This window comes from Tamandua tetradactyla, chromosome 14, assembly GCF_023851605.1.
Source record: "Tamandua tetradactyla isolate mTamTet1 chromosome 14, mTamTet1.pri, whole genome shotgun sequence".
NCBI lineage: Eukaryota > Metazoa > Chordata > Mammalia > Pilosa > Myrmecophagidae > Tamandua > Tamandua tetradactyla.
Genome location: NC_135340.1, coordinates 59,412,270 through 59,427,277, shown reverse-complemented (window position 1 = coordinate 59,427,277; position 15,008 = coordinate 59,412,270). Strand labels below are relative to the sequence as shown.

The window sequence follows — 15,008 nt, the reverse complement described above, 5'->3', positions numbered from 1 at the left end:
TTACAGCACATTTCTAACCATCCCATTGGTCCTTCAAGTGAGGACCAGCCCTTCCTCTAAAACCCCCGCCTGAGCCTTCCATTTATGGCAATAAAACCCGTCCCAACCAATCAAAAAATTGCTCTAAGCCCTTCTCGCTCACCCCTCCCCTAAACGCTTCACCCTATATAAGCAACTGCACTTCCTCTAATAAACGTTCGATGTGCACCTCCACTCGTTCCCGCGACTCTTCCTTGAGCGTCACGAGCCCTCCACACCTTCTAGCCCCCGGGACCGAAAACAGATCCGGACTGCCCGAGTCCCCCGTTCGCTAAGAGACGGACCCCAAGCGGGAGTCACAGAAACCAGGACAGGAAACGGCTCCAGCAGAAAAGTATTAGACTACAGCAGTGCAATGAACAATTTGGCTGTTTTTATGATCTGTAGCCTTTTTAAAATAATTAAAAACATGATTACTCACACCATACCATTGCCTAACATCATATAGATTAGTATTAGGATATAACATTGATAGAGGCTATTGTTAAATTTTTAGGAATTTATACAATGTTCAAATATATGAATATTTTATTTATTTAAATTTAATTAGTAGCAAGATAGAAAATTCTTTTGAAACATTGAAATATATTTCAAATATTTTTATACAGTAGGCTATTTTAGTACCTTAGCACCTTATTTATACAAGGTGAAAGAACAAATTATTTGTAACAGTTTTTTTCCTCAGTGAGAAGACTTGTTTTCTGAAATAAAGGATAGATGCCAGCCTGGACCACTGCCAGGCAGAACAGACACTTTTGCCCTGGAGAGCTCCGATCTCACTGAGGAACTGTTCTTCACAGCCTGGCGCTTTCCAGTCTGGCCTCCGTAGTGGGCCCTTTTGTATTTTTTTAATTTCATTGACAAGCAAATTTTCAAAAATAACTTTGAGAACCCACATAGGATAGCCACTTTTTTTTATTTTTCCAAGTAAAAACATTTTAAAAAAATCATTTTCTACTTTCTTCATCATTTCAACTTCCCCAAAGTAGAGAAGACCTCATCTCATCCTAGAGGCTAGTCCTGTAAACTGAAAACAGTTGTTGTTTTGAAAAGCTTACCCCCTTGGCCTTATTTTTTCTGATTCCATGATGCAAATTTCATCCCAGTTTATTAGGACAAAATGTTTGGAAACCACTGATTTAGATCTTGGTTTCTAAGAAGGGGGTCCTGCATTCTTCTGGCTCAGGAATGGTGTTCAGGCCTTGGGAGAGAATAAGTCCTGGTTTCTTTTTTGTGGGTAGGAAGAGAAGCAACTAGAAACAGGAGACCTACTAAGGTATATCAAGCACTTACCTTGAACCAGCTTCTGGGTGAGTCACTCCACAAGGATATTAGGTGCACATTTGAATACGGCTCATTTAGTCCGGAAGACTACATCACTATAACACTTAGCCCATGCTGCAGGGATTCTCTGGGTGTTCAGGGCTCAAGTTCCATATTTTCATTCACTCATTCATTCATTCATTCCATAAATTAGCATTTCTGGCTCTTAAAGTGCTGTATACCATGGAAGCCGCAAAGTTATATAAGATACTTTCTGCTCAAAGTAGTTTATTTTCCAGCTGGAAGAAAATACTAGCCCACGGGCAATAACCAGAAAAGAATAGAAGCCAGAATGTCCGGTAGTCCTGTAAACTGAAAACAGTTGTTTTCAAGGATTCAAGAGTACAAAAACAGCAACTTCATTTTTTTAATGGAATTTATTTCCTATTTTGAATACCTGTTCTACTAGGTGACCAAAATGCAGTCTTAATCAATTCAGGGTCACCCCCTTTCTTTCCCTAGGCATTGCACCTTTTGATCCAGGCAACTTATTTAATGCATCCATAGGACTGGATTAAACCTCCCAAGGCCTCAAGCACTGAAAATGCCCAATCTGTAAGTGAAAAATGTTTAAATATTTATTTTACAGGTTATTTTCCAATGAAGTCCTAAATTTCTTTTTTTTTTTTCTTGAAATTATCACTTAGGTGTTTTTATTCTTTCAAAAAATTTCTTTTCATATCTTTTTGGATGGGTGCTCTGTCTTCCGGTGGTCCTTGGCAAGTTCTTTACCCATCTACCTGTGACGTCATCTTGCTGTGCTCATTGGTCTTCAGCATTCACCAGGGTTTATATCATGAGCCAGGCAGGTCACCACTGTGTCTTCCTAATCCTGCCCACACAAGACTTCCTGGCCCTTTACCCCACATCTGGACCACTCCGGATTAGTTTATCTCTTTAGTGTAAAGCTTTGATCCCTGTTAAAAAGGAAACACTATTTTCAGTCATCATGCTTTGTGCAAATAATAGCTCCGAGGAGGAAGAGGAGTAGGCAATAGGCAGAGAACAGGGGGACAGTCTATCACATCGTTTTTCATTGACTCAAATTCTCTTATTTTTTAACTGTTTATTTTCTGACCCTGTTCTAGTTTGCTAGCTGCCAGAACGCAACACACCAGAAATGGATGGGCTTTTAATAAAAGGGGATTTATTTTGTCAGTTCTTCAGAAGAAAGGCAGCTAACTTTCAACTGAGGTTCTTTCTCACGTGGGAAAGCACAGGACGATCTCTGCTGGCCTTCTCTCCAGGCCCCTGAGTTCCAACAACTTTCCCTGGGGTGATTTCTTTCAGCACCTCCAACGGCCTGGGCTGAGCTGCAAGTGCTGAAGTGAGGTATGCTGAGTTGCTTGGGCTGTGCCTTGCGCTCTCTCATTTAAGCACCAGCCAATTAAATCAAACAACATTCATTGCAGCAGGCGCACCTCCTAGCCAACTGCAGATGTACTGAGCAACAGATGAGGTTCATGTACCATTGGCTCATGTCTGCAGCAACAAAACTAGGTACCTGGCCAAGCTGACAACTGAATCTAACTACCACAGATCCATACACCAGAATAAAAGGCCCATGAAAGCAGGACATCTGTTTTATTCATTACTATATCCTCAGAACATAGAACAGTACCTGGCACATAGTATGCCCTCAACAAATGCTTGTCAGTTAAATGAATGTGAATTAATAAGGTAAGGACAACACAAAGAGTTGGAAGGCTGTTCAGAATGGGGCAGCTGGAAGTGCTGAAAATAAACTTCAATCAATGCACAGTTCTGCTGGAAGTTTGTAATATCAACTCTTTCTGGAGGGTTTCCTTCCACTGCAGCAAGAAATGTCTCTTCCTCCTGCATCACTCCTTGTGCATACATTCCGGCTTGTGTTCTTTTCTGGTTGTTGCCTGTGGACTAGTATTTTCTTCCAGCTGGAAAATAAACTACTTTGAGCAGAAAGTATCTTATATAACTTTGCGGCTCCCATGGTATACAGCACTTTAAGAGCCAGAAACACTAATTTATGGAATGAATGAATGAATGAATGAATGAAAATATGGAACTTGAGCCCTGAACACCCAGAGAATCCCTGCAGCATGGGCTAAGTGTTATGGTGATGTAGTCTTCTGGACTAAATGAGCCGTATTCAGCATCAGCATTCCATAACCACTCCCTGGTAAGATTCCTGGGATGGAGCGCCTCCTAGTGATAGCTGGATAAAGCAAAATTACTCAATATAATCCTTCAGCTGCAAAATGCTTAGTACAGTCTACAGTACCTAAAAAACCTGTTTGGTATAATCACTTCACTCGCGCAGCCTTGAATTATCTTAAGCATAAAAAGCCCTTATTGAAATAGTTTGCTGTTGGTCTAATCTCAATAAAAAGAAAGTTTACTCACTGTTCCCAGAGACCCTCCCTTGCTCTGCTGGCAGGAATGAAACATCATATGCACTAGCATTTGCTTCTGAAGGACAAGATTAAAGGCCTGAATGATTGACTAAGAAAGAAGGGCCCACCAGATAACAGGATATGCCGACCAAACAAAATGAAGCAAATGACCATTGCTCAATTTTAATGAATCCTGTGACTTTTACTTCGGTTGTTTGTTTTCCCCCTGCTTCTTTCCGGACCTTTGCCAGTCTTTTGTTTGTGTGGGTTTACCAAAGCCCAAACCACCCCCCACCTGAACTGGTCCTGGAAAGTTTTTCCTCCAGTTCCTTGATGATGCGTCTTCCATAAACTCACCTTCTCACCAAATAAAGTGACTTGCTTCTCTGTCTGATGCAAGATCAGGCGGGTCTGGCTATTCAAGACTGTATTTCCTGACGGTAACACTAGTGGAAATCCAGATCTGCTGCCTCCCACCTCGATGCCCCCCACACATGGGCACCCTCCATGACTCCCTCTCATGTCTTCATCTCTTCAACCCTCGAACCACAATCTCAACCCCATCAATGAAACTTGGGAGATCAGCAGATGCCTTTACTTGAATTCTGCCCCAGGTATTCAAAGGTGCACTATGAAAGAGCTCCGTTAGAGCCAGGTGGTTCCTCCAGAAAAGAGCAACAGGACTCCAACTTTAATGTACAGATGAATCACCTGGGAAGGATCTTGTTAAAATGAAGATTCCGATCCAGTATTTCTGGGGTATGGCCCAGTATTGTGGATTTGAACAAGCTCCCAAGTGATACTGATGCTGCCATCCCAGTGCGGACGGCACCGCTGAGGTGACCAGCAGCTACATCCGTTTCCAGGTACTCTAGGTGTAACCAGGAACCATGGGGCTGATTGGTTAAGCAAACACTGCAAAGCTTATATATTCAAATGACTGCTTCTCTTTCAAGGTTTGCTTCTTAGAAGTCTACACTATTATGCAAAAAAGATAAATAAATAAAACTTCCTGAATCATTGCCCAACAGCAACAATTCGAGGGTCCAGTTGTAAAGAGGACCCATGAAGACGTGATTATTAGTTCAACTGTGGACTCACTTTTGAGTAGAATCTTCAAAGAACCTATTTAGATGAGACCAGATTGAATTAGGGTGAGTTTTAATCCATATTACTGAAGACTTTATAAGCAGGGGAAACTAGACCACGAAGTAGAACCCAGAAGTCAATGGAAACCAGAGATGCAAGCACAAGGAGACAGAGAGAATTCACCATGTGACAGAGTATTGTCAGAACACCACAGGCTCTGGGACAAAGCAAGCCCTGCCAAAACCTTGATTTTGGACTTCTAGCCTCCAAAACTGTGAACCAATAAATTCTTGTTTAAGCCAGCCAGTGTGTGGTATTTCTCCAAAACTGTGAACCAATAAATTCTTGTTTAAGCCGCTGGCAAACTAAGGCAGTTGCATAAAAGTTTTTTTGAATTGTCTTTGAAGCTTGCTGCATTTTAAGATTTAGTGGTGACATCTTTTCTTTCTTTTGAAGGTAGATTTAAAGGGAGTCAAAAGTCATGTCAAGATAGGCAGTGTGATGGGGGTTCCGTGGCAGACCTCTTTGCCTGCCATACTGGAGACCTGGGTTTGATTCCTGGTGCTTGCCCATGTTAAAAATAATAGTATATATAAAAAATAAATAGGTAGGTAACTATAAATATTGAGGTAGGTTTATTTGTACTGCTTATAAATCAGCCCTGAAGGTAATCCCCCAAAATTCCAAAAATATTTCCGGCAACTAGTTGGAGAACTTTGAAACACAACATTCATGTGGATGCTTAAATTCCACTGTGTTCATTTTTAAAAGAGTGGATTTCATTATGTAATATTTCCACTTCAGTTTTCCAGCTGCTAAATCAAATGCCATACAAAACTATTTTGAGGCTAGGAGAAGTCCAAAATGGAGATATCAGCAAGGCAATGCTTTCTCCCCAAGACCTATGACATCCTGGTGCTGCCTGCCAGCGATCTTGGGTCCTTGGCTTTTTTGTCACATGCCAATGCACATGGAGATGTCTTCTCCTTTCCCTTCTGTGTATCTTACTTCCAGCTTCTGCTTCTCTAGGTGGCTTTCTCTTCCTAAAGCCCCTAGTACTAGGATTAAGGCCCATCCCCATTCAGTCGGACCACATCTTAACTACAAATAATATATGCAAAAGGTCCTATTTATAGCAGGTTCACACTCACAGGAATGGATTAAGATTTAAAACATGTTTGTTTTATTCCTGGGGTACAAAATTCAACCTTTCACACCCACCTACTATTTTATTTTATTTAGGTAAAATTTAACTAGTGCTTAATAAGTGCCAGGCACTGCTGCTTTACAAACATTAACCGATTTAACCCTCAAAAGAAGCCTGCCTTTATTCTCTTTATACAAATGAGAAAACTGAGGCACAGAGACATTATGTTGCTTGTCAAAGGTCAGCCAACTAGTAAGTGAAACACTTGGAATTCAAACCCTGGTAGCTTAGTTCCAGGTGCCATGTGCTTAATTATTGTTATACTAGCCCTTAATTAGAGTTAGGACTAGCCTACAGAAAGGGTGTCTGTTTCTGTACCTCAGGGACTCAGGAAAGTAATAGGAAGAAGGGGGGGAAAAGCCCAGGTGACTTTAGAGTGGAGATCAAAAACTTGCAAAAAGTATCAAACCCAACTGACACTAGAACAGCCAGAGCTGCAAAGTGTGAGCAGAGAGCTCTTAATTGCCTGCCTCATTTCACATGCTGAGGCCTAGAGAAGCTCAGACCTGGAGCTGTTAGTGGAGGAAAGAACCACATTACCAGAATTAGAAATCACAAAGATAAGAGCTGGCTTTAAAAGCAAGAGCCCAGGTGGTTTTAAGTGTTTGTTTTCTTAAGTTAAAAAAAACAAACAAAAGCAAGATGCCAGGGGCTGGAATGTGGGGGAGACTGTGCAGCTCAAAGGAGCTGGGGGCAGCAGAGTCTTGGTGAGGACACCCCAGGCTGGACCTCTAGCTCTGTTTGGCCAGGCTAGAAATTCCGCTGGCAGTGCACCCATTCAAAGGAAATGAATCACACCAACCAGACTCTTAAGAGTTTAAACCAAAATACCAATAATGAGAACATGAGCCAAGAATCAGAGGTTTGTTCAGAGCAATGTTCTCTCCTGCAGGAAAGTCTGCATGAGCGGTTCAGCCATGAACAAAAGTCTGTTTCTGGGGCATGAAATCAGAGCAAGGGGAATTGACTGAGTGACTTCAAAAGAGAATTCTATGAAATTCTGAGGCACCCATCTCCAGGATAGCTATGTCCTGCCCAGCTATATCCTTGTCAAGAAGGCTAGCAGTCTGGAATGTGGGAGAACACCCTCTACTTCTGTTATTCTTTCTGCAACCAGGTTGCAATACCGCACTTTCAGTTCACGGTTCTGTAGGGCACTCTTGCTCAGAATACGTTTCTGTTGTCTTGGAACGGGCAGAGAAGGCTAGAGTGGGTTCCTCAGATACAATACGTTTGTGGGTTTTGTTTTGTTGGCCGACTGTTTTTACCTGTATAACTTTATAGGGTGACCTCTCTTGGCTTTTTCCCTGATTCTGGGAGCAACTGATGGTCCAGATCACAGAAGCAGCTGCAGGAGAGGAGTGGCGGGTGGGGTGGGGGCACGCCCCTCAGGCGAAAAGCCAGTGCCCTTCTTTCCTCCCAACTCTGACACCTTATTCCAGTTTGTAGAGTTTAAAAACCTTCACTATTTGATAGGTGATCTGAAGAATAGAAGTCATCACATTCCTGTTGGCTGGTTCTGTTTTCAATAGTTAAACTTATTTTGTAGACATATAAAACGACTCCAAAAGGCTTGTGGGTTCTCAGGCTCACCTTCCCCCATTCTGTTCTGCTCAGAGAATTCTCCTGGTGTAAACTGTCCTGTTGTATGTGCTTTAACTTATCAAATGAAGGGAATGGAGAGCCAGGAGATCATGGAAATTTTCTGCCTGGAGCACTGACTTCTTTTCCATACTGTTCATGCTGACAGATTGCTGGTAAAGGGGGCACAACCCCAGTGCAAAGCCTATCTCCCCCAGGAAGTCTCCCTGGTTTGTTCCGCCACCCCTAGGGCCCCTGGGAAGAGCTGGAAAGGCTCATCGCTCACTCAGTCCTATCTCGTTTCCTCCTTGATGGTGACACAGATGCCTGCTAGCACCCTGAGTGCCAAATTCAAAACTCCCTTCCATTTCACCTAATTCCAGATGTCAGGCCTGAATTTGTAGCATTTGAGTATTTTAAGTGCACAACCAAAATTTGCTTTAAACCTGAGGTAGATTAGGAAAATACATCCCAGGAGAAATGACCCTCTCACCCACGGGAAGCTGGAGGCCACAAACCCATCGTAAGTACCCTTCATAGTGGCAATGGAAACCAGCATCCGCAGAGCAGTCATATTTTTTCACTTGTCAAAGGATCTGAACCAATAATGCAATGTATTGTCTGTTCTGCATTCTCCTAGTCCTTAATAAAAGTTTGAAAATTATTCCTATATCCCCTAAACCGTCAATGTGTTGACGTTTCTGCTAATGTCAGAAATTTTTTTTCACTGGTAGGTGACAAGTGAGGAAAGAATGGGGGTACTTGGAAGTACAGTAAACGCATGGGACTGCCACGTTACCGTTACAGCTCGCTCTCAAAGTACCAAGGAGACCCTGGTTTGAGAAAGCTAAAAGGGTGCCCTTGCCGTGCCATTGCTTCCACAATGCCGTGACTCGGATTCGAACCGAGGTTGCTGCGGCCACAACGCAGAGTACTAACCACTATACGATCACGGCGAGCTACAGAGACGCCCGGAGCACAGGTTGCAGAGTATTATATTTCTCCTCTTCAGGACCGCTGTTCTCTGCTTTCTGCCGACTTCCTCATTTATCAGGCTCTCCTACCCCTTGCACCAGCCCAGTGGAGTCACTTGGCAGTGGGCTTCCCGCGTGAACACCGCAACCCCAAGTCTCACTTGGTCTTCCGGAACCGCAAGAGAGCGACTATGAAAGTACCTGGCAAACTAAAGGATTCCTAGGAGACAGGCCTTTGCACTGGAAGTCCCCCATAGGCAGTACGGGTGTGAGGCGTCGGGGTCGCCCATTGGTGGTCCCGAGGATCCTTGCACCCCCAGTATGCCCTGGCTGCCACGCTATCTGAACGGAATCAGGTTGGGAATGATGTCTCTTAAATTCTACAAGACAGAAAGTCATTTCCGACCCACCGGCCCAACTTCCTTCCAGGCGCGGGGAACGGAAACCCCGAGCTCACGCCCCGCGGTGCAAGCGGAGGGATCTGCACCGCTAACGAGCGCGGGACAGATGCAAGGCTGCAGCGAAGACCACTGCGCCTGCTTACACTCCGGGCGCTGCGAGGTTGGAGATGGGCGGGAATGAGCAATGACAAATCAATGACGGATCACGGGGGCGGAGCTTACAACAGAGAAGAGCTCAGCCGAAAGCAAAACTTTGCAAGTCCCCAGTAGCTCGCCGTGATCGTATAGTGGTTAGTACTCTGCGTTGTGGCCGCAGCAACCTCGGTTCGAATCCGAGTCACGGCATTGTGGAAGCAATGGCACGGCAGGGGTACTGGCTTTTTATTGCTCTCCTTCATTTTTATTCAGACATTGTAATATTCTGGAAAATAGGCCCAAATACGCTCATAACAGTTGGAAACTTCGTTTACATCAGCTTTAGCTAAATTGGACTTCCAAAGATTGTAGACCACATTACTCTGGGGGCTACGCGTGATGTTCTTGAGGACAAAGCACAGGGTACTTACATTGCTGACGAGTATTGTAATAGACTTTTGTGCACGTTTCCATAGAAGCACGGAAAAAAGGACTCCTAAAATAGGAAGGGAAGGCTACACAGGCGGTAACCTTTGAGATAGTTTCTAAGGGCACGGGCAGAGCAGGAATTTCGCAAGCAGCCAGGATAATCTCGTACGCAAAGGACTGAAGAAAGTCTTGAAAGAATTCTCATATTCCTCTGTCTTCTCTTTTCCTTTATCCCCACAATGTCCAAAGGCAATGACCTGACAGTTAGTAGGCGCTTCCCTGAACCTGTTGAATGAATGAATGGAAGTAATTAGGCAATGCGGAACGACACTGAGGAAGGGTCAAGAGATGAAACTGAAAAAGGTAAACAAATTTCCTGCAGTCAGCGGAAGGAGTGGGGGATGTGAGGGGAGAATGCAGAAAGAAAAAGTCCAATTTCTGTTTAGCAAGATCCGTCTGGCGGCTGTCAAAAGCGTTGATAGGAGTGTGTGGCTCTAGAGAGAATGTTGGTCACTCTGTAATCACTGGTCAGATACCTATGGCACATTCTCAGTTTAGCAAATTGCCGCTGCCTACTGTAAACTCAGCCCTGTTCTAGGCTCCGGGTGGGCGGGAGCGCTGATGGGCACGAAGGAAAACGGGACCCAGTTCCCCCCGCCATCCAGGGGCACACCTGAGGTGAGCAGGGGCACCCAGTTCGCGGGAGTACCGCAGAGGGAGGAGGCAACGCCATCGGGGGAATAGAAGGAGCTGGATGGAAGTGGGTGTTCTGGAGGGGAGAGGGGTGGTTATGGGAGAACAGAAGCTTTCACTGAGCTCCTTCTAAGTGCCCGACCAGCGGATTTGGGTGACTTCTGGCGGTGTAGAGGGAGGACTGCAGGACTCGATGCAAGTGTCTCTCCTTCCCAGGAAACAGGGATCCCTCAATGAATCGGAGTTACGCAGCTTGTGGACACACTAAACTCTGACTACCCGGAGCATTGGATGTCCAAGAATTGCCCCTCAATCCTCATGGCACTCACTCGCAGCTCACCCTATCAACACCACCGGGGAGCCGGGACAAGAGAGAACGCAAGCAACTGGCTAGAGCGCCGTGCGCTTGCGCATTTTCAGACTGAGCCTAAGGCTGGAATCCCAACCCATAGGTGGCCTGTTTGGTGACGCACAAGCTGGAGGGCCTATGAATGTTGAAGGGTATAATCGGAAGATTGTCTTAGCAGGTCCCCGGTAGCTCGCCGTGATCGTATAGTGGTTAGTACTCTGCGTTGTGGCCGCAGCAACCTCGGTTCGAATCCGAGTCACGGCATTGTGGGAACAATGGCACGGCAAGGGGTTCTCATTGTTTTTCTCCTCTCTTTATTTTTTGTCCTCCGGCCCACAAGGAACTCGTTTTCTTGAAAAGAACTGCTGCATTCTCTTCCAGTGGAAGGTGACTTATTTTCTTGAAATGAACTGCATCTCTTTCCCTTTAAAATTGAACCACTCCTGAGATCGCTACCTCCAACAATTCTCATTTTAGACTCTGAATACAACTTCACACAGTTATAATATCCTTCCTCCTAAAAACTGGCTTCTAAATTCTCCTAAACCCGCAAAACAGCGCCCCCGTTACCTTGTGATTTTTTTCCCCTCCTTTTCATGTATTCTTTGTAATCCAAAGAATTCCAAAATTCTTTTTTAATAAAAAATAATTTTTTAAATAAAAAACTACCATTTTTATTTTTTTATTAATAAAATGGTAGGTTTTTTTCATATAATAGACTTTATTTTTAGAGTAGTTTTAGGTTTACAGGAAAAACTGCAGAGAGTGCAGGGAGTTGCCCCCTACACACACAGTTTTTCCTGTTATTCGGATTTTACACTTGTGTGGTACATTTGTTACAGTTGATGAACCAATATTGACTAGTTCATTCTTTGTACAGTTCTTTGGGTTTTGACAAATGCATGTTATGTGGGTCTTTCATTTTGGGGTGAGGGGGTGGAGGGTGGTGGTGCATGGGCTGGAAATGAGCAGGGCTCTACCACATGGCAGGTGAGCATTCTACCACTGAAACACACCTGTGCACTCCCCGGCTTGTATATTTTTTAATAGAGAATACATGCACACAAGTCCAGTGAAAAGTAAGGTTCCCCCTCATTCTTCACAGCATCCACCAATTATTGTCAGTTTCCATTATATCTATCCATGACAGTCCTTGTGTAAATAAACATTTATGTACGTCTATATGTATGCAAATATATTCCCCTTGCTTTTTGTATAAAACACAAATAATCTCCCCATCCCACCTCACCCCCTCTACCCCCCACCTCAAGTCAGGCAGATACTGAAGGATAGATTCACAACTTCTCTTTACCGTAAAGAGTAACACGTGCTCCTAGAGAGTCTCCACCCTCCTCAGACCCTGTCTTTCTTCTCCCCAAGCTCCTGGCTGGGGAGGGTAGGGGGATGATTTGGATTGATAAAATCAGAGAAAGGGATTCCTTACAGTATCCATAAAAACATTTATATGGGAGTCTGGGTCCTGTTGGGAGGCAGCCCTATTTTGAATTCAGATTGGAAGGGCAGGAAACACCCTGAGACTGGAATTCGGAAGAGGGACTGAACTTGGCAGACCCTTTTAAACACTTCACTCCCATCTTTCATTTCTCCTACTGTCAGAATCCAATCTAAGTGAAAAACCACTGTAGTTTAAAAAGTCAAGTAAATTGAAGGCAGGAATGAAGTCTTACTCATGTCTCTCTTTGAAGCACACAGCCACTCCATAAATATTTGAGTAGAGATTTTTTTATAGAGGCCATAAATGAATAAAATAGCCACATTTGCTTTCTGTGACATCTTAGGTTGAATTCTTTCAACACAGACCTCCTTTATTTTCATACCAAACAAACTGAAATAATTTCTGCTTCTCCTAAAAAGAAAAAGGTGCTTTCCCATTTTCCTAATACCTTATGATCCTCTGAGTCTTTTTTCCCCCTCTTTCCCCATCCCTGACAAGGACATGGAGTGGAGAAATATTCTACTTTCCTCTTAACTCCACAGTAAGAAAAACAAAAGTTAAGTTGGTAGTAACTTGATGAAATTCTAGGACCTAAATGGGTTTTGGTGATGTGGCCTCATCTGAAGGCACTTGGGTTACTCATCTTCTGCCACTTGAACTTGATGGGAGCATGAGCTCAAGTCACCAGACTTTCTAACGTTGCTGGAAAAGCCAGCAATCTGAATTTTTGAGTGAAATCTCCCATGTTTTAAAATCTTGGCCACTAATACAATGTTTTTTTAACTGCATTGGCTAAACTATACCAAGCAACCAAAACTTGGCACATATGAAGCTCTGTTTCAATAACCAGAATCTCAAAGAACAGAGTACTTATGTTAGAGTACTAGGATATGGTTGTCCCATCAGGTCTGTGGACAGAGATGGACCCAAAACCAGGCTGAAGACAAAAGGCGACAGCTAGACTTAGAGGTAAGCAAATCTCAGAAGAGATAAGAGCTCCAGACAAGACTGGATTTCCAAAGTCAGGCATACAGGAATAAGAACACCCCACTCAGTACCCAGTAACAAAAGCAGAGGGCTGAGGTTCTAGACCTTGGGGCATGCAGAGATATAGAAGCTAAGGAAGTAGGAAAAGGATATAGCCTGAGACAGAGGAGGAAAACAAAGAGAAGAACAGCAAGAACATTTTAAAGGAAAGTTTGGAAAAAGAAGGCTTCAAGGGTGAGGAAGTCAACAGACTCAGGTGCTGCGAAGAAGTCAAGAAGAAAATGAATGAGACAAAATCATTGGGTTTGACACTAAAAGGTCATTGTTTGTGGCATATTTCTCAGGGACTGGAGCCTAGCCATGCTTAAAATTTTTTAATCCTTCTCTCCCTCTCTACATTCACTCTCTGCCCTCTGTACCTGTAACCCCCCTCTCTGTTCCCCCCTTCCCCCTCTTGTCGGAAACCGCCCATTTCCGTAGCTCACCACTAAACCGCAAGCCTTTCTGTTATTTACTTCACTTCTCCATACCGTTATTTGCTTCACTTCTCTATACCTAACCTTAGCCCTCAGCCTAGCAACTGCCTCTAAGCTTGTGTAATTGGCCCCCTACCCCTCTTGCCCACGCCCCTGCTCCCTCCCCCTCCTAACTGATACTTAACCGGGGCTCTCCCAGCCTCGGGGTCTTTGGCGTACTTGAGCCGCTTCGGTACCTAAGCTCTTGCGATGTAACAATAAAGAAGCTTTGTGCTGTTTAATTGGCCTCAGGCTCAAGTCCTTTAGTCCCCTAGCTGCGACGGCTAGGTCCGTAAAGCTTACCCAGGTTTTTTCCTGCGAGCTCGCCTTTTTACCCCACCCAGTGTCCGGGTCGACAGCACCCCGACTGGTGCTGATCCGCGGCAATTGGCGCCCGAACAGGGACCCTCTACATTCCTGCCATCGTCCGGACACTGGAGATCCTAGGACCTCTCTCCTGAACCAAGGTAAGCAACTAGACTCTCCCGCTAAATAAACGCAGTCCTAGGTCCTTACAGCGCGGAGTAGTCCTCCTAAATTCGCCATGGGTCAGTCACTTTCTAGAAGCCAGGTCCCCCAAGTGAGAGCGCTGGCCGCTCTGCTAGATACCCATAGGTGTAAAGTTTCAGCCCGGCAGCTACAAGTTTATTGGGACCTTTTGCTGCCGTTTAACCCCTGGCTGTTGACGAGTCCACTTTGGACCCCAGCTACCTATGATCAATTGATTGCCAGGGTCACCGACAAAATGGAGCATGAAGGCAAGCGTTTTCCTCCGGGGCTTCTCCCCACGCTCATCACCATCCGCTCTTGCCTACAAGGCTCTTTACCCCCCACCGATGGTCGGCCCAAACCAACTAAAGGTGTAGCTGAAGCAGCCGCCGCCACAGCGCGGCCCAGCTCTGAGTCGGACTCCGACTCCGATGCTGAGTCCCTCCTCGAACAGCTTGAGGAACGGCTCGAAAGGCACCCGCCCCTACAGGAATATGGCGGAGAGCCTCAGGGCGGAAAAACTAACTCCACCCTTCCGCCTTCTTCCCCATCATCCAAACCGGAAAAGGGCCGCAGCCTTTACCCCGCCCTCCCTGAGGACGCGGAAGCGGGACGCCCTGCCCCCCCCTCCTTACCCTCTGCCCCCCATCCGGCTGACTGCCCCCTCCCATTAGTGCCTCCAACCCTTTCTTCCCGGAAACGCAAGCCCAACCGCCGTCTTACGCACCCCCGACGGCATTTTGTGCTGGGCTGTATTTTGTTGGGACTTCATCTTGAAAGAATTTTAGCAGCAGCCGAACCTTCTAACCCCCACCAACCAGTGAAACAAACCTGGCAAATTCTGAATCCCAGTGGTGATATCGTGGCTACCAAAACTGACAGTAGGCATCCCATGGGACAGTGGTGGCCCTCCCTCGAAGTTGATTTATGTCAGTTAATCGCAGGGGCGGATGACTTTGACATTCCCTC

General features: G+C 45.1%; 3 non-coding genes across 3 annotated transcripts; 2 read left to right on the top strand and 1 right to left on the bottom strand.

The window, feature by feature from the left end:
- Positions 1-8,495: 8,495 nt before the first annotated feature.
- TRNAH-GUG (transfer RNA histidin (anticodon GUG)) lies at positions 8,496-8,567 on the bottom strand. The gene has a single exon. It is a non-coding gene; the product is annotated as a tRNA-His (tRNA).
- Positions 8,568-9,259: 692 nt separating this feature from the next.
- Positions 9,260-9,331, top strand: TRNAH-GUG (transfer RNA histidin (anticodon GUG)). Its single transcript has one exon. It is a non-coding gene; the product is annotated as a tRNA-His (tRNA).
- Positions 9,332-10,784: 1,453 nt separating this feature from the next.
- On the top strand, positions 10,785-10,856 carry TRNAH-GUG (transfer RNA histidin (anticodon GUG)). Its single transcript has one exon. It is a non-coding gene; the product is annotated as a tRNA-His (tRNA).
- Positions 10,857-15,008: the final 4,152 nt, after the last annotated feature.